This window comes from Canis lupus, chromosome 6, assembly GCF_048164855.1.
Source record: "Canis lupus baileyi chromosome 6, mCanLup2.hap1, whole genome shotgun sequence".
NCBI classification, from domain to species: domain Eukaryota; kingdom Metazoa; phylum Chordata; class Mammalia; order Carnivora; family Canidae; genus Canis; species Canis lupus.
Window position 1 is genome coordinate 53,939,473 of NC_132843.1, and position 27,586 is coordinate 53,967,058.

Here is a 27,586-nt window from a genome sequence, read left to right on the forward strand (position 1 = left end):
ATGCATCGGGAGCCCGACGTGGGACTCGATCCCGGGTCTCCAGGATCATGCCCCGGGCCAAAGGCAGGCGCCAAACCGCTGCGCCACCCAGGGATCCCAATTACTGGATTCTTTAAAGAGGATCTACTGACATTTTTTTACAGTAAGAGATTACAGTAAATCCTGATAATAAAATCATGGTATCAGCATATAGGAGTGCTTATCTCCTTAGCAAGGGGTCATCCACACAGCTCAGAGAGAGATGATGTCAAGCCATTACAAAAGAGTTGCTTTAAAATGAAGGTGTAGACTACATCACATTACATTTTACTTCCAACTAAATTAAATTTATCTATTGACCCAGATTTTCATATGCCATTAAAGTACAGCTTCTACATTAGTTTTAGTAGCTCTGGGGATTCTATGAAGCTAAACAGCGAAGTTCAGAATAGATTCCTGACCACAGAGGCAAAGGCCAAGGAAAGATCAATAAAAACTGCAAATAACTGTGTGCTTAAAAAAGAGATTTCAGCACAAAGTGATGAATAAGATGGTGGTCAATAATGGAAGAGCAGTGCCTAATTCTCTTTGTCTTGTCCTGTTAACTATTTACCTGACAGACCCCAGCTTGGAATCTGTCCAGAAGACTTACTGGCCAGCATTTTAGACTTAACAACTAGTGAGTTCAAGGTCTATAATCTGTGAGGAATGGAGAATTGACCATTAAAAAATGGAAAAGACCAACCTTTAAGCCCAACCAAATGGGCCCATTCTAATGGGGTTACAATACAAACAAGTGCTACAAAATAAAGCCACTACTCCACAAGTCTTGAATATCCTAGAGGCAGGCGATTCCCATCAGCACTTTGTTTATTTGGAGCCATGCAGTATGAGGGTGTTCTCAGTCAGAAAAAGGGTTAGGGTTGATTTCCTTATTTGATGTTCTTCTATTATTCTATTCCTAAGAAAATAAGAATGAAGATTTTTGAGTTGAATCCGTTTTTCCAATGTTATTATTCAAAAGCAGAGCAATTTACTAAGTCCTTTCTTCTCAAAATCCATGATCTCAAAATAGCTCCTATAAGTATCATTGTCTTCCCTGTCTGTTAACTGGCTGATAAAAACGCCTAGAGGGTGGAGGAAATGAAGCAAAATGCCAATGCAAGTCAGACTTCCTTAAAGTGCTGGGACCAGCCCTGATTCCAGGTCAGGCACCTGAGTCCCCATGGCTGTCAGTAAATCACCCTGTGCAAATGTAAATCCCTCTACCAACAGGAAAATGTCCCATTGCCCTGAGAATAGCTCAAATCTGCCCAAGAGGAAGAGGTTTAGATTCGCAGTCCTAAACTAAGACAGTTGCAAGCGATTTCATTACTCATTTTTTTTTCTAAACCAGCCAAATATTTTATTCGGAATATCAAAATGTACTCATCACTTACTCTAGATAGAAGTCTATTTCCTATCTATAAAATGTGTTGGGACAGCCGGGTGGCTCAGCGGTTTAGCACCGCCTTACGCCCAGGGCCTGATCCTGGAGACCCCGGATCAAGTCCCATGTCGGGCTCCCTGCATGGAGCCTGCTTCTCCCTCTGCCTGTGTCTCCGCCTCTCTCTCTCCCACTCTGTGTCTCTCCTGAATAAATAAATAAATAAATAAATAAATAATAAAAATAAAAGAAATTGCTATATAAAATGTGTTGGCAGGGTGCCTGGGTGGCCCAGTGGTTGAGCGTCTGTGTTCGGCTCAGGTCATGATCCCGGGGTCCTGGAATCAAGCCCCAAGGTGGGCACCTTGCTCAGGTCATGATCCCGGGGTCCTGGAATCAAGCCCCAAGGTGGGCACCTTGCTCACCCACACTTCTCCTTCTCCCTCTGCCACGCCCCCTGCTTGTGCTCTCTCTCACTCTCTCAAAAATAAATAAATAAAATCTTTCTTAATTTTTTAAAGATTTATTTATTTATTCAAGAGAGACAGAGAGAGAGGGAGGCAGAGACACAGAGGGAGAAGCAGGCCCCCCACAGGGAGCCTGATGCAAGACTCGATCCCGGATCCCAAGACCACAACCCCAGCCAAAGGCAGGTGCCCAACCGCTGAGCCACCCAGACGTCCCTAAAATCTTTTTTAAAAAATGTGTTAGCTTGAATGATATCCTGACTCCATCTTGCTCAGGAACTTATATGATTCTATAAGTGTAGGTCTGTAGGAAGAATTGGCACAATAGCAGTTTCTGAGGAGGCAGGGCGAACCTTTCTCAGAATGCTTGCTCACCATGAACTGAGAAACACAAACAGGTAGATGAATATAAGAATAGCATCTAAAGGGGATCCCTGGGTGGCTCAGTGGTTTAGCACCTGCCTTTGGCCCAGGGAGCGATCCTGGAGTCCCGGGATCAAGTCCCACGTCGGGCTCCCGGCATGGAGCCTGCTTCTCCCTCCTCCGGTGTCTCTGCCCCTCTCTCTCTCTCTATGTCTCTCAAAAATAAATAAATCTTAAAAAAAAAAAAAAGAATAGAATCTAAAACAAAGGAGGCAGCATGCTAAAGACACTTTGTACTTCCTGGTTCACATTCAGAATATCATATTCTGCTCTAGGAAACACATCCTAACAATGATGCTGATAAAGTGGAAGGTAGCCAGGAGAGGGTGATCAGGATGGTGAGGCATGAGGATACCTTGTGCTGTAAAGAACATTGGAAGGCTAGAGGGTTAGGTCAATATTTGGAGCTCCTGGGAAGATTGACAGGGGGCTTACCATCAGAAACTACCTAGGAGTCCAAATCAGAGAAAGAAGCTATAAATGGACTGGTTGCCCAGCCTCTCCTAAGATCACAGGACTAATGTCAGTCGGCCTCACCTCTCTGTTTACCTTGGTGACTCATGACAGTTCAGGTTTCCAGATCATCCATCATCACCAGACCCTTCTCCCCATATAACACTGTATGTACCCAACTGGCCCAATCTTCCTGAAGCACTCGAACTTTTCTACTACATCCTGTGGAACTCACAGATGTCATTGGCAAAACCCTCCTTTTCTCCAATGCCCACACAAATTCAACTCTTTAAAGAACATGGCATTAGAATCTAGACTCCATGACCTCTTTGTTTCACAAACCACCCGTCAACCACCCATGGCTCACCCTCATTCTCTGAGGCTTTAAAGTTCCTGGTTTTCTGTCCCTTGTTAGCACAACTGCTGTCACTAGTCTTAGTGATTCCACAGCCAACAACTTGGCCTCTCAGGTCCTTGACCTCATCATCTCTGATGATCATTTCCTATTTCTGAAATCTTGCTCCAGCCCTCTCATTCTCAGATCACCACTTTCCCAGATATCTAGATTTCCTGCTGTCCTCAGCAAGCCTCCAGCCTCCCCAGAAATTTCACCAGAGTCTCCAGTACGTTCACTGTCTGCCTCTACCCTCCTTCTTACCCATTTCTCTAGCTTGTACTCTCATTGTTCATCATTATAATCATTCTTTGATGGCACCATTGACTGCCCCGCCCCTCTCTTTATTTTTCTGAGTTGGAGGCAAAACTTGGTTCCTGTGAAAACCCCATCTCTACCTACCCAGCACCTGCACCCAGATGGCCAAAAATGGTTTAATTAACTAACACACTGTGGTGCTGACTGGTTCTAACTTTGAAATCATGGTCACAGGTCTCAATGGGGTTGTTAGCACTATGGAGCAATCTCACTTCATGCACTAGGAAATTCACTTTCCCTCTGGCCCAAATGCCAGTTCCATGCTTCTTTCTCTTCAAATTTCTCCAAAGCCCATTTTCACAGCCCCTCTTGGCTGTATCTTTCCTTCTTTGAATGTGGTTTGATTCTGAGTTCTCTTCCCTCTGTACCTACACTCTCCCATTTATCTAGGCTATGGATTTAATTACCAACTATACAGTGAGCACAGATTTATTTCTCCTCAAGGCCCCAAATTTGGACATCCAACCAATGACTCCCTTTGAACATCCAATAAGCACCTCAAATTTACCATAACCAAAATCTGTTTCCCACACCAAAACTCTGCTTCTCCCCCAATTATTTCCATCTCATTTTCTGAGTTGCTCAAGCCACAAACTTATGAGTTTTCCATGATTCTTTTCTTTCACTCACTCCTTACATCCAATCTGCCAACAAAATCTGGGTATTTCAGGGACACCTGGGTGGTTCAGTGGTTGAGCATCTGCCTTCAGCTCAGGGTGTGATCCTGGAGTCCTAGGATCGAGTCCCACATCGGGCTCCCTGCATGGAGCCTACTTCTCCCTCTGCCTGTGCCTCTGCCTTTCTTTGTGTGTGTCTCTCATGAATAAATAAATAAAATCTTTAAAAAAATAATATTAAAAAAGATCTGGGTGCTTCATAACTTAGGAATGGAAACTGACTTTTTAATACCTTCACAGCTGCCACGTGAGCCTAAGCCCCCACCATTCAGCTGTCACCTGGATGAATACAATAGTCTCCCTGCTTCCACCCTTGCCTTCTGAATTCCATTTTCCCTTTGGCTGCCATTAAAACATACACTTTCCTACTTGAAAACCTTCAATAGACTCTGCATCCACTTATAATAGAGTCTGGACTCCATATAAGGTTTTTCATGCTCTAGTGACTAACTTAATGCTCTGATCTCATCTCCTACACCTCTTCTGCTCTCTCACCAGGCTCCAGCCTCACTGTTCTTCTTGCAGTGACCTAAACATGTATATGGAAGGAAAATAACTTTTCCCTCTACTCTCTTATGTATAGTGCCTGGGGTTCCACAAACTGACAAAAGATGGGTTAACAGGAGAAAATATTTATTACACATACATACAGAAGCCTTTATACTAAGGAAGGGGTGTGGGGAAATGGGTAGAACAAAAGCTATATACTATTCTAACAAAGAGCAATAAACTGTGGAGAAGTGACAAGACAAAGAAAATGGCTTAGGCTTCAAGGGCTGGTAAATTGCAGGAAGTTAAATACATGACAGAAGCAAATGGAAGATAAGGGTTATTTTAGTGAGATTTATTATGCAGACTTAATCTCACACAGCCTTTGGTGATAAGAGTGTTTCTAGTGATTAGAGTCCTCTTCTTTCTGGATTGGAATGGGGAGGGGTACACTTTCACAAAGAAAAACATACACCCTGTCTTCAACACAAAGGGGGAGGATAGACAGCTTTTCTTACATCTGCTGTTTCTCAAGTTCTCTCAGCTCAAAATAGTCCTTATGCCAAAGTAGTACATTTCAGGGTGGCATAATCTGATTTCCTTCACAAGCTTTTCCTGTTCCTCACTATTGTACTTACTGTTCTCACCAGTTGGAACATTCTCCAATTTTATGTCATTTAATTCTTCACTGAAATGTCACCTCCAGAGGTAATTTCTGAACACTACATCTAAAATACCCCCATGGCTCTTATCCTGATTTATTATCTGAAATTATGATGTGGGTCTAGTTACTTTTTTGCTAAGTCACCCACTAGAATGCAGTCTCCATGATGGCAGTATTTGTATCCTATAAACTGCTGTCACCACACCTAAAACAATCCCTGACACATAGTTTTACTGGTCAATAAATATATATTACTTAGATAAATGGGTCATTATCAGGCAGAGATGTGGGCACCTTTTTGTTGGGAAAAAGTTATTTTCCCTTCTAGAAAAATTATCATAACTGCATGAATCAAACATATGCTGAGCATTTTGACTATCGGAAAAATTTTGCTTAAGGGTAACTTTTTTCCACAAAGACAACTGATGAAAATTTTGGCTGCCCAGCATATTTTCCCTCTTCCTGACAACAGCTCATTTCTTTTAGGGAAAGGACACTCTCTGTTATGTATAATCTTGATAGGACAGTAAATTAAGTTTCCTTTGTCACTCTATCCTACCACACTGTCCTCTATTTCTCTCCCTTGACCTCTCTATTTTTCCTCCTACCTCTCTCTCTCTCTCTCTCTCTCTCACACACACACACACACACACACACATACACACACACCCCAAGCTAAGAGGTGGATTTATAACACAAGTCAGAATAATGAGATTTTGTACATGGAAATTTGTGACTGAAAGGATTGAAAATGTGTTTGGAGGACATATCTTGCAGCAGCAACTCTGAGACAACAGATGTTCCTAAGCCTGAGTCTTTAGCTTTCTATGGTGTCTACAGACTACACAAGTTTTCCCCCGACTCCCCACCCCAGGGAATTGCCTTATGTCTTAAGTTAGTCGAATTTATTTATGTTGCTTAGAACCAAGGAACAGCGTTACAAAATTGCCTGAATTTCTTGATAGAAGGATCTGGTTTAAAAAGACATGGGGCACCTGTCTGGCTCAATCAGTAGAGCATCTGACTCTTGATCTTGGAATGGGGAGTTTGAGTTCTACATTGAGTGTAGAGATTTCTTGCCTAGCTGGCTCAGTGGGTAGAGCATCTGACTCTCAATCTCAGGGTAGGGAGTTCAAGCCCCATGTTAAGGGTAGAGTTTACTTAAAAAAAAAAAAAAAAACATTCTCCTCTGAGTTCCAAGAACAATTACATTAATACTTGGACTTCTTGATCTCTTTTTCAGAATATATATTTTATGTCCAGACTGTTCAGAATTTAAATACATTTAAGTGGGCCCTGAGCAATGCTGGTTTGTCCTTTATATTTAGTTTCATTTAATTATATATGGTAAATGTTATAGAATTCTCATTAAAAATGCATTTTTAAATATAAAGGCAATTTGCATAATATATTTGGAAATAAGTACCCCCTAGAATAATACTGTATATTTCCATAAGTTTGGTTTTGTAACTGTGGAAGGAGCCTCGGTGTCCAACGAAAGATGAATGGATAAAGAAGATGTGGTTTATGTATACAATGGAATATTACTCAGCTATTAGAAATGACAAATACCCACCATTTGCTTCAACGTGGATGGAACTGGAGGGTATTACGCTGAGTGAAGTAAGTCAGTCGGAGAAGGACAAACATTATATGGTCTCATTCATTTGGGGAATATAAATAATAGTGAAAGGGAATAGAAGGGAAGGGAGAAGAAATGTGTGGGAAATATCAGAAAGGGAGACAGAACGTAAAGACTGCTAACTCTGGGAAACGAACTAGGGGTGGTAGAAGGGGAGGAGGGTGGGGGGTGGGAGTGAATGGGTGACGGGCACTGGGGGTTATTCTGTATGTTAGTAAATTGAACACCAATAAAAAATAAATTAAAAAAAAAAGAAAAGAATAAATCCTGAAAATAAAAAAAATAATAAAAAAATAAAAGTTTGGTTTTGTAAATATGCATGTGAGTGCATAAATGAAGGCCACATGGAAACTAAAAACAGTAATTATGTAGAAGGAAACATCTTGAAAGTCAAAGATGACTGTAGTTTATCATGTACACTATGTGTACTTAAAAGACATAATTTTAAGGAGAAAAAGTTTTAAGCATGTTCAGGGAAATAAAGTTTGTTTTCAAACTCTTAAATATATGAAAGTACAAATACAGAAGCTCCATAGGATGATGATAAAATTGGAAGAGTGCTGTATTCTGATGATAGGATGACCAACCACAGTAGTTTGTCCAGGAAGACAGTCACCCTACATGATAGTGTCCCTAGTAAAAAACTGTGTTGTAGCCTAACTTTGACAGATAACTGCTGATATAATCAGTAAATAAAGTTTTGGGGGGCTCATGTATTCATACAATGCTAGACTTTGACAATACAATCAGCCTATATAACATTCATTCATTTAACAAATATTAATTGATCACTTGCTGTGTACTAGTGATAAAAGATAGTTGGAAGAAAATAAGGCAGGGACAAGGGGCCCCTGCCCTAAGAAGAAACCACCCTTAAAAGGATTTTATACTACCCAGGAAGGAGCCCACCTCCCTTTCCCATGTGATAGATGACAAAAACCTGATTGGATGACAGGTGCATGGAGGGTTAATCAGATTAAAACAGCCACCAACAAGGCCCTAAAAACCCCTAGACTTACCAGAGTCTGGGTGGCTCAGTTGGTCAGGTGTCTGTCCTTGGCTTGGTTCATGATCCCAGGGTCTCTGGATCAAATCCCTCATCCTGCTCCAGGGAGCCTGCTTCTTCCTCTCCTGCTGCTCCCCCTGCTTATTCTCTCTCCATCAAATAAATAAAATTTTTTAAAAAGCAAAAACCCTAGACTTAGAAACTCTGAGGGCCACCCTCTCAGGTCCTCTACCTCTTTGGGACCTTTGTACTCTATCACTCAATAAATTTCACTGTCACTCAATAAACATTGCTTTGCTGCCCACCACTCTTCTGCTGGTCTTACCTCTTCATTCTTCGAAACGGCATGACCAAGAACCCCAAGCACCAGAGGAGGAGAAATCCTGTAACACTAGCATTGTGGTATTTCCTGAAGATCCTGCAGTAAATGAGGCACAGTTCTTGCCTTCAAGTACCTTAGCATACTAAAAGAAGATACACAAGCAAACAAGTAATTAGAATACAGTGTTACCTAAGAGACAGATAGTACAAGAAGCTGTGAGAGTACGCACGTAGGTAGAACACCTAACCCAGCCTTAAGAGGGCAGGGTTGCCTATCAAAATACCATGGACTTTCTTCAGAGAGTTGGAACAAATTATTTTAAGATTTGTGTGGAATCAGAAAAGACCCCGAATAGCCAGAGGAATACTAAAAAGGAAAACCATAGCTGAGGGCATCACAATGCCAGATTTCAGGTTGTACTACAAAGCTGTGGTCATCAAGACAGTGTGGTACTGGTACAAAAACAGAAACATAGATCAGTGGAACAGAATAGAGAATCCAGAAGTGGACCCTCAACTTTATGGTCAACTAATATTCGACAGAGGAAAGACCATCCATTGGAAAAAAGACAGTCTCTTCAATAAATGGTGCTGGGAAAATTGGACATCCACGTGCAGAAGAATGAAACTAGACCATTCTCTTACATTATACACAGAGATAAACTCAAAATGGATGAAAGATCTAAATGTGAGACAAGATTCCATCAAAATCCTAGAGGAGAACACAGGCAACACCCTTTTTGAACTTGGCCACAGTAACTTCTTGCAAGATACATCCATGAAGGCAAGAGAAACAAAAGCAAAAATGAACTATTGGGACTTCATCAAGATAAGAAGCTTTTGCACAGCAAAAGATACAGTCAACAAAACTCAAAGACAACCTACAGAATGGGAGAAGATACTTGCAAATGACGTATCAGATAAAGGGCTAGTTTCCAAGATCTATAGAGAACTTATTAAACTCAACAGCAAAGAAACAAGCAATCCAATCATGAAATGGGCAAAAGACATGAACAGAAATCTCACAGAGGAAGACATAGACATGGCCAACAAGCACATGAGAAAATGCTCCGCCCTCACTTGCCATCAGGGAAATACAAATCAAAACCACAATGAGATACCACCTCACCCCAGTGAGAATGGGGAAAATTAACAAAGCAGGAAACCACAAACGTTGGAGAGGATGTGGAGAAAGGGGAACCCTCCTGCACTGTTGGTGGGAATGTGAACTGGTGCAGCCACTCTGGAAAACTGTGTGCAGGTTCCTCAAAGAGTTAAAAATAGATCTGCCCTATGACCCAGCAATTGCACTGCTGGGGATTTGCCCCAAAGATACAGATGCAGTGAAATGCCGGGACACCTGCACCCCGATGTTTCTAGCAGCAATGTCCACAATAGCCAAACTGTGGAAGGAGCCTCGGTGTCCATCGACAGTGAATGGATAAAGAAGATGTGGTTTATGTATACAATGGAATATCACTCAGCCATTAGAAACGACAAATACCCACCATTTGCTTCAACGTGGATGGAACTGGAGGGTATTATGCTGAGTGAAATAAGTCAATCGGAGAAGGACAAACATTATATGGTCTCATTCATTTGGGGAATATAAATAATAGTGAAAGGGAATAAAGGAGAAAGGAGAAAAAATGAGTGGGAAATATCAGAAAGGGAGACAGAACGTGAGAGACTTCTAACTCTGGGAAACGAACTAGGAGTGGTGGAAGGGGAGGTGGGCGGGGGGTGGGGGTGACTGGGTGATGGGCACTGAGGTGGGCACTTGATGGGATGAACACTGGGTGTTATTCTATATGTTGGCAAATTGAACACCAATAAAAAAAAATTAAAAAAAAAGAGGGCAGGGTTGCTGTTCTAGAGCCAAGTACAAAGGATAAGGCAAAACTTGTAAGTGATGGAGAGCATTACATCATTATATGACTGGAAGTGTTTATTTCTCAGTGGCACATAAGATAATGATGCATCTTAACTTGGTGTCATCTCAGATACAATTAAATGCAGTGTTTTTAAAAGAACTGATTTGGTTGTTCTGCTGAGTGAAGCCAGTAAAGGTGGGGGGAGATAGGATCAACAATAGATGGAAGCAGGGGTCACCTGGGTGGCTCAGTGGTTGGGCATCTGCCTTTGGCCTTAGGGTGTGATCCCAGAGTCCTAGAACAGAGTCCCGGGATCGAGTCCTGGGACAGAGTCCCATGTCAGGCTCCCTGCAGGAAGCCTGCTTCTCCCTCTGCCTATGTCTCTGCCTCTCTGTGTGTGTCTCTCATGAATAAATAAATAAAATCTTAAAAAAAAAAAAAACAATAGACGGAAGCATAGAGGTGAGTTGTGATGCTATTGCAGAAGAAAGATGCTGGCAACTTGGATCAAAGTCATAGCACAACTGATGGTCTGATTCTGGATATATTTTGAAACCAGTTGATGATGGACCACAAGATGTGCAGTGTGGGACACCTGAGTGGCTCAGTGGTTGAGCATCTGCCTTTGGCTCAGGTCGTGGTACCAAGATCAAGTTTGTGATCAAGTTCGATCAGGTCATGCATGGTTCCACCTGGGATCAAATCCCACATCATGCTCCCCACAGGGAGCCTGCTTCCTCTGCCTATGTCTCTGCCTCTCTCTGTCTCTCATGAAGAAATAAATAAAATCTTTTTTAAAAAATGTGCAGTGTGAAAGTAAGACAAGAATAAAGAGTGATGACAATATGTTTGAACAAGATAACTGGAAAAATGAAATTTCCATTTCCTAAATTAGTCATGCCACAACTTTGCCACTAACACAATGAATGACTTTTTAAAAGATTTTATTTATTTATTTGAGAGAGAGGATGAGCAGGGAGAGTGGCAGAGGGAGAGGGAGAAGCAGACTCCCCGTGGAGCAGGACGCTGGGATTGTGAGCCAAGGCAGATGCTTAAGTGACCGAGCCACCCACGCGCCGCTATAATGAATGGCTTTAGACATACATGTTGGGGCTCTTCCCTGAACCTCAGTCTTCTCACTTGCATAGTGAGAGATTTAAACTAGATCGGAGTTCCTCATACTGTGTTGATGTGTGTGCCTCTGCAGGCCACTCAGAAGACAGAAAGAAAGGCTGGCAAATTAAATTGTGAACTTTGCATATTAGGGGTCCATTTAAAGTCTTATTTAAAGATAGGACTCCATTTCTAAAACTAAAAAAAAAAAAAAAAAAATTCCATCACTGACGTAAACATGTTTTTGTCTCCCCAAATTCGTATGTTGACACTCTAACCTCCGAAGTGATACTCTTTGGAGCTGGAGCCTTTGGGAGGCAATTAGGTCATTAGGTCACAAATAAAGCACCATTTGCAAACCAGGAAAAGGGTCCTCACCAGGTCATTGCTCAGCACTTTGGACTTGCCAGCCCAGAACTGTGAGAAATAAATGTTTCTCACCTACACCACCCATAGTTTTGTTACAGCAGCATGAGCTGATGGAAACCATCATTTCACCTAGATGACCTGTGAGACCCTTTCCACTCCAGCTCTAAAGTTCTAGCAACAAGTCCAAATTGTTGATTTGTACAAGTGGCATCAGTCCACCTCCATCACATCATTGCAACAACAAGCAGGAAGTTTGAGTGGGCTGTGTTGAGACCTGCCACAGCAGTATCAGCTTGAGTGGCCACCCTGCCTAACAAACTCTGTGTGTGCTTGGTGAGAGAGAATCTGGATCGGGTGCGATTTGCTGTGACAGTGTAGCCCTGCATTATTTTAAGAGGATTTCATTATTTACATCTCCTTGGGACAAAGCTTGAAGTTTCAGCAGCAGGTTTCCTTTTGAAATCTCTTTTAGATTTCAGTTCCTTTCATTCCGGATTTGAGCCTTCTGGCAGTGATGGAAAATTTCTGAGTTATCAGAGTGACTCACCTCAGATGGGTGAGAGCAAAGTGAAACAGGAAACAATTATGATAATAAGGGCCAGAGACACACCCAGAGGTGCTAAGACTATGTTTGGAAACCAGCCAGTGTCTTTCTGGAACATTAATTTCTCCTAAAACATCTACATAATTTTCAGGTTCTTCCGGTATTTTAACACAATGTTTTATTTCAGCATGGTCCATTCTTATTATGTGACTCGAGAATTTCTGAGTCCTCTGCTGTGTTCGTGAGGATTTCCATGAAAGGAAGTGGGGTGAGCAATATTGTAGTAACTCTACCCAGGTGGTTAAAGCACTACAGAGTTGGGCATCTGGGTGGCTCAGTGGCTGAGCTTCTTCCTTTGGCTCAGGTCATGATCTTGGGGTCCTGGGAACAAATCCTACATCAGGCTCCTCTCAGGGAGCCCGCTTCTCCCTCTGCCTATGCCTCTGCCTCTCTCTGTCTCTCATGAATAAATAAATAAAATCTTAAAAAAAAAAAAAAAAAAAGCACTACAGAGTTGGACAACATTAAACTCATTTGAAAATACCTTACTTGAACAAATACCTATAAGTGGAGTTGCTGGATCGTATAGTAGTTCTATTTTTAATTTTTTGAGGACACTCCATGCTTTTTTCCACATTGGCTGCACCATTTTACGTTCCTTCCAATAGCAGAGTTCCAGTTTCTCCACAGCCTTGCCAACACTGGTGTTTTGAGGTTTTTTTTTTATAATAGCCATCCTAACACAATGATATTTGATATTTCATTGTGATTTTTTTACTTGTGGTTTTGATTTGCATTTCTCTGATGAGCAGTGATGTTGAGCACTTTTTTATATACTTCATCTCTTGAAGAGCTATCCGCGCCCTTGTGTTCATTGCAGCACTATCTACAATTGCCAAACTAAAAACAACTTAAATGTTCATTGGAGGATAAGTAGATTTTTTTTAAGATTTATTTATCGGGGCACCTGGGTGGCTCAGTCAATTAACTGTAGGCCTTCTGCACAGGTCATGATCTCAAGGTCCCGGGATGTAGCCCCAGGTCAGGCTCCCTGCTCATTGGAGAGCCTGCTTCTCCCTCTCTCTCTGTCCCTCCCCCCTGCTCATGCTCTCTCCCTCTCTATCTCAAATAAATAAATAAATCTCTTTTAAAAGATTTTATTTTAAAAAAAGCTTTTTTAAAAAAGATTTTATTGATTGATTTTTTTGAAAGGGGGAGGAGCAAGAGCAAAGGCAGAATTTTTTTTCTTTTAATGGCATAAGAACTCTGTCTTTAATTTTAGTATATCTTTAAGGAATATTAGCCACATTTTAAAATATTAATTGCGTAAGCCACAACAGCTATTTGTTAGATACAACATAGATAAACGTTAATTCAAAAAGTCAAATCTTAGAAATGTTTAATAAAACCTATTAATCTGTTCTACACTAATGGCATTACTTTTATAACTTAAAAGTCATTATATTAATGACTATGTTATTTACTTCTCGGACCTGAAAAACTGGCATATACTTTAGGTAAAATTACAGATTCACTAAACAAATGTAGAACAATTTTTAAATTTCTTGAGAATGTGTTCTAATTATCAAATTTTCTGTACTAGAGGTCAAATGACAAAAATAAAGAGTTTTTTGCAGTGTTTTTCTTTCTTTCTAATTTTATTTAATTTCAATTAATTAACATATAATGTATTACTAGTTTCAGAAGTAGAGGTCAGTGATTCATCAGTCTCATATAACACCCAGTGCTCATGACATCACGTGCCCTCCTTAATGTCCATCACCCACTTACCCTGTCCCCCTACCCCCCTCCCTTCCAGCCACCCTCAGTCTGTTTCCTATGATTAAGAGTCTCTTATGGTTTGCCTCTCTCTCTGATTTTGTCTTATTTTATTTTTTCCTAGGGAGAGAGAATCATAGGCGGACTCCGTGCTGAGCGGGAAGCCTGAGGCAGGGCCAATCTCACGACCCTGAGCCCATGACCTGAGCTGTAACCAAGCATCAGTCACTCAAATGACTGTGCCACTGGGGTGCCCTGTAAGTGGATTTTAAAATGTGGCACATACATACAATGAAATCCTATTCAGCCTTACAAAGGAAGGGAATCCTACAATATGTGACAATGTAAATGAATTTTGAGGACATTATGCTAAGTGAAATAAGCCAGCCACAGAAAGACATACTGCATGATTTCACTTATGTGACTATATCGAATAGTCAAACTCATGGAAGCAAATAATAGAATTATGGTTGTCAGGGACTAGGGGGAGGGGGAAATGGGAAGTTGCTAGTCAACCCGTATAGAATTTCAATTATGCAGGATGAATAGGTTCTAAAGATCTGCTATACAACATTGTGCTCATAGCCAACAATAGTGTATTGCACACTAAAAATTTGTTAAGCGGGAGATCACACGTTATGTGGCCTTACCACTGTATTTAAATATATATAATATAGTATTTTGTATATTGACATATACTTATATTAAGTTATATAATATTTTATACATATATATTAAACTTGCTTGGCATTGGCATATTCTTTGCATGACATAGTGGTCAAGAATATTTATTATCCATGCATCTTGGGCAAGTTATTTAATTTAGACTCTCTGTGCCTCCATTTCTTTATCTACAGAATGGAGCAATAATAACTACTTCAGAAGGATGTAATGAGGAATAAATGATTCAAGTGCTTGGAATAGTGAAAGGCATGAGATAAAGAATACACATGTGCATTAGCTTCCACTCTTGCTGTGTTTACCCTGAGGAGTCATCAATAAGAAAAACATCTCAAAACAAAAAATCTCCCAAAAGCCTATGGGTAAAATCCCCCTTCTTGTCTCCACTGAAGCACTATGCATCAAGATGCTTCCACTGAGTAGGATATTAAAACCACTGATTATTAAAACTTTATTAAAATCACTGATACAGGACATTTACCTAATGACACATCCATAGAAATGTATGGCTTACTGTTGCATTGAGCCTTCTGTTAATTTCCTAAGGGCCATAGGGCAGGTGCATAGTAAAGGTAAAGTTGGCTGAGATTCCAGAATGGAAGAGGTAAGATGATGAAATGAGGAAGGAAAGAAGCATTCTGGGAAATCTGGGAACTTGAGCAAAGAGACAGTAGAAGGAAAGAGGTGCTTAACTTATTTTTCCTCTCTCACCTTACCCCTGAATCATAGAATATGGGAAAAGACTTCTAAGATTTCTTGTGTAACAAATCTTGAGCTGCTTTCCTCTCAGCCTGAGAGAGCGATTTTTTTTTTCAGAGTGATTATTTTTAAACATAAAATTGTAAGATCTGCTGCTTAAAACCCTCCACTGCCTTCCCATGTCACACAATGCCATCAATCAATACTTCTGGAACGAGTATATGGGGGAGGGTGTTTGACATGTGGAAGATGGGGGTCCCTAGAGGTAGGTGGGTTTACAGGAACACCACTTGCACAGAGAACTGTTACAACCTGAGATTTTCTGTGTTTCCTCTCAAAACCCTCCCATCTTCTCTCCCTGCCCATTTCTTGTCCCTAGAGGTATTGGATCCCCTCAGGACAATGCTGGTCAGAACCTTTTGAGTGTATCCCAGGCCTTCCCCTTTCCCACTTCAAGAAGCCAGTAAAAACCCGCATCCCAAGTCAGAGCATCTTGCATACCACAAGGGTCACCTGGACCACGACAGTTACGGAGATCACTGCTGACTGTGCGAGCTCTTAAAGGAACAACAGAGCCCAGTAGTCAGGGGCAACTCTCAGGCACCCATAGGTCAGGCTTGATGTTTCCACTTAACCACTTCCACACTGTTAGTAAATCTTTCTGAACCTCAGTTTCTCATCCATAAAAGGATGTATCTACTTGGAAGTTGTGACAATAATTAATAGTGACACCTGGCACATAGTAATAGCTCAATAAATATTGGCTATTGTTAGTATTAAAACCTCAATTCCAGGGGCACCTGGGTGGCTCAGCAGTTGAGCATCTGTCTTCTGCTCAGGTCGTGATCCCGGGGTCCCGGGATCAAGTCCCACATCAGTCTCCCCTCAGGGAGGCTGCCTCTCCCTCTGCCTATGTCTCTGTCTCTCTCTGTGTGTCTCTCATGAATAAATAAATAAAATCTTTAAGAAAAAAAAACTAAATTCAAGAAGCTAGGAGTAAACCTTTATCCTCCCATTTAGGAGAGTAAGCACAAGCTTCCTCTTATGCTATTAGTCATGATGAAAATCTAGATACAAATTAGATACAAATATAACAATAACCATAATTCTCTTCTGTCCTCTAGTTTCCGACTGTGTCACAATGTATATCGCCCTGGGCCACAAGAACCCCTGGATAAAATGAAGAGGGGGTTTCTGCTGTTTCTACCAGCCCTCTGCCTCACGGCCCCCCTACCCTGCATCCTTTCTCCCACACTCTAGAAACTTTCTACCTTGTCCAAGCCTTTTGCTCTCTCCTGAAATCTTTAGGGGATGCTGATACCTCCCGTCTTGTACCCTAGCCCCCACACCTGGCCTGCAGCTTCCCAATCTCTACAAATAGCCTCAATCTTCAGATCCTGTGCATACCCTGTGCCTCTTCCCGCCACCACCGCATCATGGGACCCTCATGCTGGTTGTGAGCCAGCAGCCCTACCCCAGTAGATCCTCCCTTTCCTTCCCTTCTGTCCCCTTCATGTATGGGTTGCTTTCACTGCTGTGCTGCTGAGCAGGATGCTTGCCTTGCCTCCATTTTTCAGGCAGAGGCTAAACCTTTTCTCAAGAGTTATTCTCAGGAGTCTTCACAAACCAGCTCCAGACAATCTACTTTCTTCCCTCTTCCTGAGGCCCCAGGAAATGCACAAGTCACCATGGCCCCTCAAGCAAAATGGATGAGTTCATTACATTCTGTCCAAGTGCCTGATGTACAAAAGCATAGACACCATCCATCTTGGGCTTTCCAAAGCAGTCTGTTTTATATAATTTCCTTTTGATAAAAGCAATGATATATAAGTAAATGTAACTTTCTTTTTTAAAAAAGATTTTATTTATTTATTTCAGAGAGAGAGCGCAAGAGTGAGCGAGAAAGACAGAGAGAGGACAAGTGGGAAGAGGAGCAGAGGGAAAGGGAGTAGCAGTCTTCCCACTGAGCAGGGAGCCCATGTGGGGCTCAATCCCAGGGCCCTGGGATCATGACCCGAGCTGAAGGCAGCCAACTAACCAACTGAGCCACCCAGGAGCCCCTAAATGTAATTTACTTTAAAAAAAAAAGATTTTATTTATTTATTCATGAGAGACACAGAGAGAGGCAGAGACATAGGCAGAGGGAGAAGTACGCTACCCATGGGAAGCCTGATGCGGGACTCAATTCCAGGACCCTGGGATCACGCCCTGACCCAAAGGCAGATGCTCAACTACTGAGCCACCCAAGAATCCCTGTAATTCACTTTTTACGAACTTTTTTTTATACATGAACTCAAAATTAAAGAAAAACATCTTTGCCAAATATCTATCTTGATTTTGGGCCCCATATCTAAAATAAATAGTTGGTTTATGAGTATGGGGCATGAATGAAAACAGGGGAAGAAGGAAATAAGGATAAATTATGAAAGGTAATCCTCTACAAGAGAGTATATTAATCTTCACATAAACACATAAACACTCACTGAGAAGCTACTAGGTCCAAGAACATGCTAAGTGATGGGAGGGAATATTATGTCTTAGAATAAAATAGGCTCTCTGGCAATGGAAAGCTCATAAAATAGTAAAGAAGACAGGTTACACAAATATCTTCTTTTTTTTTTTTTTTTTTTAAGATTTTATTTATTGGGACGCCTGGGTAGCTCAGCAGTTTGGCACCTGCCTTCGGCCCAGGGCATGATCCTGGAGTCTCGGGATCGAGTCCCACATCAGGCCCCCTGCATGGAGCCTGCTTTTCCCTCTGCCTATGTCTCTGCCTCCCTCTCTCTCTCTTTGTGTCTCTCGTGAATAAATAAATAAATAATTTATTCATGAGAAAGAGTTTGTTTTCACTGCTGTGCTGCTGGGCAGGATGCTTGCCTTGCCTCCATTTTTCAGGCAGAGGCTAACCCTTTTCTCAGAGTTATTCTCAGGAGTCTTCACAAACCAGCTCCAGAGAATCTACTTTCTTCCCTCTTCCTGAGGCCCCAGGAAACACGGGGACCCCAATGTGGGACTCGATCCCAGGACCCCAGGACCACACCCTGAGCCGGAGGCAGATGCCCAACCACTGAGTCACCCAGGTGTCCCATTACACAAATATCTTAATATAAAGCAGGCCACAGGAATCACCGTGATTACAGTGCCAATTATTGTGAGTGATTAGAAAGTTCCGATTCATGCTCCCCACCACCACCAAATGAACTTCTTAAAATGGTGATTTCATCATATCATTCCATGACTTAAAAATCCTCGATGAGACCAGAACACTCACAGAAAAGATCAGACTTGGCTTACAGGGCACCTGACTCATCTGCAGATGCTTCTAGCCATCAGCCATATCACCCCCAAATTCTCAGCTCCTTACAAATAGGCCCCTTCTTCTAAGCTTCTTGGCCTGTGCACTTTTGCTTTGCTTACTGCCCCCCATTTCTTCTCCTTCCTCCACTCTCAGCACCTCCACCTTGCCCAACTTGGCCTGAGACTTAAGGACCATGCAACACAGAGTTGCACGGAGCAACACTACAGCTGTTCAATCATGCTAGGCATCACAGTGTTGGCTAAATTGGCCAGCAACCAAAATAGCAACAACCCCCAACACCCTCATCCCCATATTGCTCCACTGTTTCTTTCCCTTACCTGTCGTTTTTCTGCATCCCTAGTCCACAGAACGTTATCTCAATCCCTTAGTCATAATAAAGGCCTGGGTCTGGTCCAAGACCACTGCAGCCTAGTTGTAGGGGGCTAACCATCTCTGCAGCTGATGTATCTAAGGTGGGTGGGCAAGGTAAAGCTCTTCCTCATTCCCGAGAGTACTTCCAGGCCTTCCCTGTCCTTGAAGTATTGCTCTGCATTTAAGAGTTATTCTATCTCTGAACATCGGCTTACTGTACCTGCTCACATTCTTGGACTACTTAGTAAATGGGCATCATCTTGGAAGTCTTCAACATCCATGGGAATAACCCTTTGAATATTGGAGTGTCCTAGTCTCTTGATGCCTCAGTGATAGCTATTTTCACTTCATTCAGCCCTTTCTTATGATCACATCTGGATGCTGTTATGTCTGGAATCATTCCATTGATTAAACTTTGAACAATAATAACTCATCCTCTGACTATGGATGCCTATTTTTCAAGCACCACTATTTCTGAATCCCAGAGGACAGTCTGCTACTTCTTAAACCTTAAACCTTTCATTTCTCTCAATTAGCATTTTCCTGACCTTTTTTAACCTTCTGAACCCAGGATACTAATGTGGTAGATCCTATGCACAGTTCTTTTGTGACCACCATCATTTCCAAGGCACATCTATCTTCACATTCTAGATCGAAACTATGATTATCCTCTCTGCTCCTACATTGGGACAATAAGCAAAATTAGATATAATGACACACATTATGTATATGAAACTACTAAAAATTATTGATCTTCAGCCTCAGCCGGCCCTTTATGATTTTTCTTATTTCCCCTTAAATATTTTAACTTTAACAAATTTTATCAATTCCTCTTCCCCTTCATGTCTAGTAATTGGTCTTTGTCAAATTCTAACCAATTGACACATCTACAACTTTACCTAGATTCCCCCTAATTCTCACCAACTTCCCTCCAATTTCAGAGGATAAGATATCCTTCTCTTGCCTCATGCAGAACACTCCCCCTTCAATCAGCTACCCTTCTCCCATATTACTAACCTCTCCATCACAACTAGTTTCTTGTTGGGGCAGAAGGGTACACAGCAAACTTCTTCTGTAAAGGACCAGGTAGTACATATTTTAGGCTTTGCAGGCCATAGAGTCTCTGTAACAACTACTCAACTCTGCTGTTCTAACATTAAAGCTGCCCTAGACAATACAAAATGAATAAGCATGGTTGTATCCCAATAAAACCTTAGTTATGGGGAACCCTGGGTGGCGCAGCGGTTTAGCGCCTGCCTTTGGCCCAGGGCGCGATCCTGGAGACCCGGGATCGAGTCCCACATCGGGCTCCCGGTGCGTGGAGCCTGCTTCTCCCTCTCCCTCTGCCTATGTCTCTGCCTCTGTCTCTCTGTGACTATCATAAATAAATAAAAATTTAAAAAAAAAACCTTAGTTATGGGCAATGAAATTTGAATTTTTTTCACATGCAACAAAGTATTTTTTTTTTTTCTTCAACCATTTAAGAATGTAAAAAACTGGGCAGCCTGGGTGCCTCAGCGGTTTAGCGCCACCTTCAGCCCAGACCATGATCCTGGAGACCCGGGACTGAGTCCCATGTCAGGGGACCCCCATGGAGCCTGCTTCTCCCTCTGCCTCTGCTTCTGTCTCTCTCTCTCTCTCTCTCTCTCTCTGTGTGTATGTGTGTGTGTATCTCATGAATAAATAAATAAAATCTTAAAAAAAAAAGAAGAATGTAAAAAAACATTCTTAGCTCATGAATGTTAAAAAAAAAAAAAAAAAACACGCAGTGGGCCATGTTTTGCCAACCCCTGCCTTAGCCTGTACTAATGGTTCTCAGAGGATGGGCCCAACAAGCAACAGCACCACGTGGGAACTTGTTAAAAATACAACTTTTCCAGCCCCACCCCAGACCTTCTAATTCAGAAACTTTGGGCATGCAACCCACAATCCGTGTTCTAACAAGCCTTCCAGGTGATTCCGATACTCAAGTTTGAGAACTACTAGCCTACAAACAAAGCTCTCTTTGTTTTATAAACAAGTTCTCCTTTCAAAAAAACAAAAACGTACTGACTTTGCACCTCAAATTCTTCCCTTCCTTTTCTTTCTTTCTTTCTTTGAGAGAGAAAGCACACACAAGTGGAGGCTGAGGGAGAGGCAGATTCCCTGCTGAGCAGGGAGCCCTACTTGGTGTTGGATCTCAGGACCCCAGGATCGTGACCTGAGCCAAAGGCAGATGTTTAATCAGCTGAGCCACCAGCCACCCTCTTTCCTTCTCTTTCATCTAAAACTTCCAGGTGACCTGTCAGTCCCTTGCTGTCTCCATTTTCTCCCCACATGCTTATAAAATGAGAGTAAGAATATAACTGAGGAGTTATAGGAACTATACAAGATGTGTGGAAGTCCACATTTCCATAGTGGGGAAGGTGGGGAGTATTTCAACTCCATATCCCAGAAAGGAGACTTGTGGCAGGAGCATTGTCTTCATCCCCACCCTCACTCCATATAGAAGAGTAGAGCTGATGGGTGAGTCTGGAAGAAGGAATGGAGCTTGCCTTGCTCACATAGCTAGCTGGGCCTCTGTAGCTACTTTCCTCAAAGTCTGGAGAGAAACTTCCACAGGGAAACCCAGCTCTGGAGAGCAAAGCTCAGTTTTGGAAAAGATGCCCTATGGAAATCATAATTAGACACATCTCCAAATGGATGAAGCCCAGGGCAGGAACCACAGCGACACAGCTAAACCCTGTTTTTTCAGCTCCTGATAGAATCACTCTTTTTTGGTCTCGGAGTTATCTCAGTCTATTGATTCCCTAATAAATTCCCCTCGGATTCAATGAAATCTATCAGACAACCTCTTTGATTCAAACTTTTAAACAGTCACTAGTGAACTATCACCCATGGGGTCCTATACTTGCCCAAGGCTGCCATAACAGCTTTCCCTAATCCCCCATCTGCTAACAATATCACAAGGGAAAAGCGTTATGGGTGTGTTGTTCTAAAATATATATGCTGAATTTCCATTTTTCCTGTCTATTGCAACCAAAAAATGCAGTATTTAATGCAGATAACAATCATGCTTCCAACTTTGCTTTTGGATGACTAAAAAGACAAAAATGCACCAAAAATATGCCAAGTGTGAGCCACATTAGAAGTGCTGGCAGAGTGTCAGAGAAAGTGGGAGGGTCAGAGAAGCCCTCACAGATGTGTGAGATAGCATTTTTATTGGTGGATAAGGAAGGAAAGAAATTCCAAACGAGGGAACAACACGAGGAAAGTGAAAAAAAGTCTGGCATGCCTGAAGTGTAGAAGACGTGAGAGTTGGCATAGACGGTCCTGACAGCCGGGCAGCCTTTGGGGTCTGGAATATGCCCTGCTGAGCCCCTTTGGGATGGAGACGATGTAATTTGGCCATTTGTCTTCAACGGCTCTAATAGAGTGCTTGCACACAGCAGCAGATTATTAAATATTTATTACATGAAAAAGCAAATGTGTGAAATTACATTTGCTCATGCTTAGCTGAGTGAGTCAGGTGGCCTAACAAACTGTGAGGAGTCCCAACAGATGGAGCAGGCAGAGAGTCAAACTAGGAAATTTTCATATGAGTTATCGTTTCTTGCCTGATGAGCTCATCAGATGAGTCAGAAACCATTTTTCCATGTTTCTGAGTAGTCGGATGGCAAATGTAAACCTTATTTGCCTCCATCAACTTTTTAAAAGAAAAAAACAGCTATCACAAAAATAAAGTATGTTCACTTTAGAGAACTTGGAACATACCCAAAAATATATAATAAAGACAACTGAAGTCTGTGTAATTTCATTGACTAATGACGTAATTATTATAGCAAGAATATTTTTTCATGTCATTAAAGATTCTTTGAAACTATGGGTTTTTTTGTTTTGTTTGGGGGCATTTTTTAAAGATATTCATTTATTTGAGAGAGAAAGAGACAGCATGAGCGGGAGAAGGGACAGAGGGAGAAGGTGAGGGAAAAGTCTCCCCACTGAGCCTTGAGCCTGATGTAGTTTCAATCCCAGGACCCTGAGATCATGACCTGAGCTGAAGGCAGAGGTTTAACCAACCAAGCCACCCAGGTGCCCTGAAAGTATGTTTTTTTTCTTTAAGATTTTATTTATTTATTCATGAGAAACAGAGAGAGAGAGAGAGGCAGAGACACAGGCAGAGGGAGAAGCAGGCTCCATGCAGGGGGCCTGACGTGGGACTCGATCCCAGGTCTCCAGGATCCCGCCCTGGGCTGAAGGCGGCACTAAACTGCTGAGCCACCCGGGCTGCCCAAGGGTTTTTTTGATGCAATGTTCTGTTAATGCATACATCAAACTATTTGCAGTTTTTTAACCATCCTTTTATTATGGAACATGTAGTTTCCAAATATTCATGACACTCTTGTAAATGTATCTCTAAATATATCTGTCATGATTTCTGTAATCAAGAGTTCTAAAAATCATCTTACAAACCCTAATAAAGCATAAAATATAAAAAGAAAATATAGAGTACTCTGTTCATGTGGAATAGCTTACCAGTAGAATGTTCTTCTTCTTTTTTCTTTAAGATTTATTTATTATTTATTTTAGAGAGAGAGAGAGAGTGCAGTGCATGAGTGGGGATAGGGACAGAGAGAGAATCTTCAAGCAGGCTCTCCACTGAGTGCAGAGCCCCATGCGGGGCTTGATCCCACAGTTCATGAGATCATGACCTGATCTGAAACCAAGAGTCAAACATTTAACTGATTGAGCCACCCAGGTGCCCCTATAGGTTCTTCTAAAAATATCACATACCTAGCATACATTTCCAGTCAAAATTCCAGCACGAGGGCAGCCCCGGTGGCGCAGCGGTTTAGCGCTGCCTTCAGCCCACGGCGTGATCCTGGAGACCCGGAATCCAGTCCCATGTCGGGCTCCCTGTGTGGAGCCTGCTTCTCCTTCTGCCTCTCTCTCGCTCGCTCTGTATCTCTCGTGAGTAAATAAAATAAAATCTTTAAAAAAAACAATTCCAGGGATCCCTGGGTGGCGCAGCGGTTTGGCGCCTGCCTTTGGCCCAGGGCGCAATCCTGGAGACCCGGGATCGAATCCCACGTTGGGCTCCCGGTGCATGGAGCCTGCTTCTCCCTCTGCCTGTGTCTCTGCCTCTCTCTCTCTCTGTATGACTATCATAAATAAATAAATAAAATGTTTAAAATAAAATAAAATAAAATAAAATAAAATAAAATAAAATAAAATAAAATAAAAAATTCCAGCACGATTTTGAGAGGGATGTGACAAACGGATTCTAAAAAATACAAAGAATAAGACACAGTAGTTAAGGCAATTTTGAAAAAGAAGAGCAAAGATGGAGGACTTCTCTTACTAGATATTAAGATCACATCACAAAACTACAGTAATGAAAACAATTTAGGGGATGCCTGGGTGGCTCAGTGGTTTAGCCTGCCTTTGGCCCAGGGTGTGATCCTGGAGACCCAGGATCGAGTCCCATGTCAGGCTCCCTGCATAGAGCCTGCTTCTCCCTCTGCCTGTGTCTCTGCCTCTCTCTCTCTCTCTGTGTGTGTGTGTGTATGTCTCTCATGAATAAATAAATAAAATCTTAAAAAGAAGAAAGAAAGAAAGAAAACAATTTAATACTAGCACAGGAGTAGACAGATCAATGGAATAAAATAGCAATCCGGAAACACACTCACATGTACATAGAAACTTCATATACAATAGAGGTGGCACCTCTCACAATGAAAAAAAGATAGATTATTTAGGAATTGATGCTGGGAGCACTATCTTGCTCCATGGAGAAAAAGCCCTCTGGAGTCCTACCTCATACCACATAGAAATGCTAACGTAATGGATTAGATGCTTTTTTTCTTTTTTTTTTTTTTAAGATTTTATTTATTTATTCATGAGAGACAGAGAGAGGCAGAGACACAGGTAGAAGGAGAAGCAGGCTCCCTGCAGGGAGCCCGACATGGGACTCGATCCCGGGTCTCCAGGATCACACCCGGGGCTGAAAGCAGCGCTAAATCTCTGAGCCACCCATAAAGTATATCTGTATGCTTAGATAAAGCATCTAATCTGGCTGCCCGGATTAGATGCTTTAATCTGAAATAGAAACCAATAAAGATAAGGAGGAAAGTATAGAAAATATCTCTGTGACCTTGAATTAGAGTAGTAGAGAAGTTCTCAAAACCATAAACAATCAGGGAAGAAATGTATAGATTTCAGTATATAAAAATTGGGTTTCTTAGGGATCCCTGGGTGGCTCCACGGTTTAGCGCCTGCCTTTGGCCCAGGGCACAATCCTGGAGTCCTGGGATGGAGTCCCACGTCGGGCTCCCAGCATGGAGCCTGCTTCTCTCTCTGCCTGTGTCTCTGCCTCTCTCTCTCTCTATGTTTATCATGAATAAATAAATAAAATCTTTAAAAAAAAATTGGGTTTCTTTTCAAAGAAGGACATCATAGACAAAGTTAACAGACAAGTGACAGCCTAGAGGAATATATTTGTCCCCTTTAAAACTCAAGGAATTCATATGTAGAATAGACAGAGAGGAGCACCTGGGTGACTCAGTCAGTTAAGCAAATGACTTTTGGTTTCAGCTCAGGTCATGATCTCACAGTTGTGGGATCAAGTCCTGCATCAGGTTCTGTGTTTAGTATGGAGTCTCCTTCAGATTCTCTCTCCTTCTCCCTCTCATTCTCTCTCTCTTTCTCTCAAATAAAATATTTTTTAAAAATAATTTTTAAAAATAGAATATAGAGAAAACTTCTATATATCAACAAGAGGCAAGAAATCCAATAGATAGTATGCCTGGGTGGCTCAGTGGTTGTGTCTGCCTTCAGCTCAGGGCATGATCCCAGGAGTCCTGGGATCGAGTCCCACATCAAGCTCCTTGCACAGAGCCTGCTTCTTCCTCCGCTTGTGTCTCTGCCTCTCTCTCTCTCTCTCTCTCTCTCTCTCTGTCTCTCATGAATAAATAAATAAAATCTTTTTCAAAAATCCAATAGAAAACTGGACAAAGAATTAGAACACACAAATTACAGGAGGAATATGAATGCCTAACAAATCCATGAAAAGATGCTCAAACTCTTTTTTTTGTTTTTTTGTTTTTTTGTTTTTTTTTTTTGCTCAAACTCTTTAGTAATCAAATAAAGCAGTTAAAATAACAATGAGGTACCACATTATAAAACGTTTAAAGTTTAATATCAAGAATTAGTGAGAATATGAGGGCTCCTGGGTGTTGTAGTCAGTTAAACACCTGACTTGGTTTTAGCTCAGGTCATGATCTCAGGGTGGTGACCTCAAGCCCTACTGTTGCTCAGCAGGAAGTCTGCTAAAGTTTCTCTCCCACTTTCCCTATGCCCCTCCCTGTGCTCGCTCTCCCTCTCAATCTCTTTCTCTAAAATAAATAAATAAATCTTAAAAAAAAAAATGAAGGAAGGGTACATTCAAAGGCTGTTGGTCTACAATGGTAAACTGATGCAACTAAATAGTTAGGCAACTAAATATGCCCCAGCAATCACACTTTTGGGAATATACTCCACAGAAACTTACATGCAGGTGTTTACTAGAACCAGTCTGAAGGTGTGCATCTCAGCATTGTTTGCAGTGCCAGGGAGTTGGAAGCAACCTGGCCACTGGTGGTCAAGAAGATAACTCCATCAGCTGTAATGTATCCAATCAGTGGGAAACTAAGAAGCAGCCAGAATTAATGCAGCAGATATATATTCAGCTATGTGCTTAGCTCTTAAGACATAGTGTCAAGTGGAAAAAGTGTGAGAAACAAAATAAAATCAATAGCACGGAACCAGTGTAAATTTAAAATGCTCTAAATAATATATAAGTCTCAAGCATACTGGTGGATGCCTGTGAGCAAAGTAGAAGAAATAAGAATGGGGGTCAGGAATAAAGAGGACCTTGTACAGACCTAAGACGACAGAGCATAATCGTTGCTATTCTTCAGTTGCTTAGGAAACGAACTAAGCAAACTTGGAACTCTTAGAGTAATCAAACAAAAGGGTCACTAGACTGAGGGTGGCTCTAAAGCCAATTTGGTAACCTACGTAATCAAACTGAAACCTCAGCCAGAGTCAGTTCTGCAAATACCTCCAGATCAAGAAGAACAACCAATCACAGCCAAGTAGACTTTCCCACTATTGCACTCCTTAAGTTCTAGCCAATGAAATAGCTTCCTTGCTTTGCTTCTTTTTGAAAACCTTGCTGCCTGCTTCCAGTTTGGCACTGCCTGATTCAAATCAATGTTCAAATAAACTCTTAAAAGTTGAATACGCCTCGGTTTATCTTTGCTATTGTTGATAGGAAGTAGGATTTATCAGTGAGCATGACTAAGGAGGGGGCAGCCCTGAGGTTCTTGGGAATGCAGGGTCTGCCATTTGTCCAGGGGACCACAATTAGGGCTGCATTTGAACCCATAGCCCTCTAGAATAAGCCACTTTTCAGCCACCAAGTTTTCAAAAAAATTTGTCCCCATTAAACTTAGTAAAGCCCCACTTCTTAGAGATATGGATCCTCTGGCAGCCAGGGAACTTGACCTTGGCCCTGTATAGGGCCTCAGTTACATGCTCCCTTTTTTGCAGCTTGCCACAGATAGACATACTGGCGTG

At 41.8% G+C, this 27,586-nt stretch overlaps 2 long non-coding RNA genes across 2 annotated transcripts in view; both read right to left on the reverse strand.

Annotated features, from left to right (window-relative positions):
• LOC140635658 (uncharacterized) overlaps positions 1–27,586 on the reverse strand; it is a 155,437-nt gene that overhangs the window by 96,320 nt on the left and 31,531 nt on the right. The window lies entirely within an intron of this gene.
• LOC140635659 (uncharacterized) lies at positions 105–26,883 on the reverse strand. Its single transcript, XR_012033013.1, has 4 exons — positions 26,517–26,883; positions 23,762–24,251; positions 7,952–8,402; positions 105–940 (listed from the first exon to the last, which is right to left on the reverse strand). It is a non-coding gene; the product is annotated as an uncharacterized lncRNA (long non-coding RNA).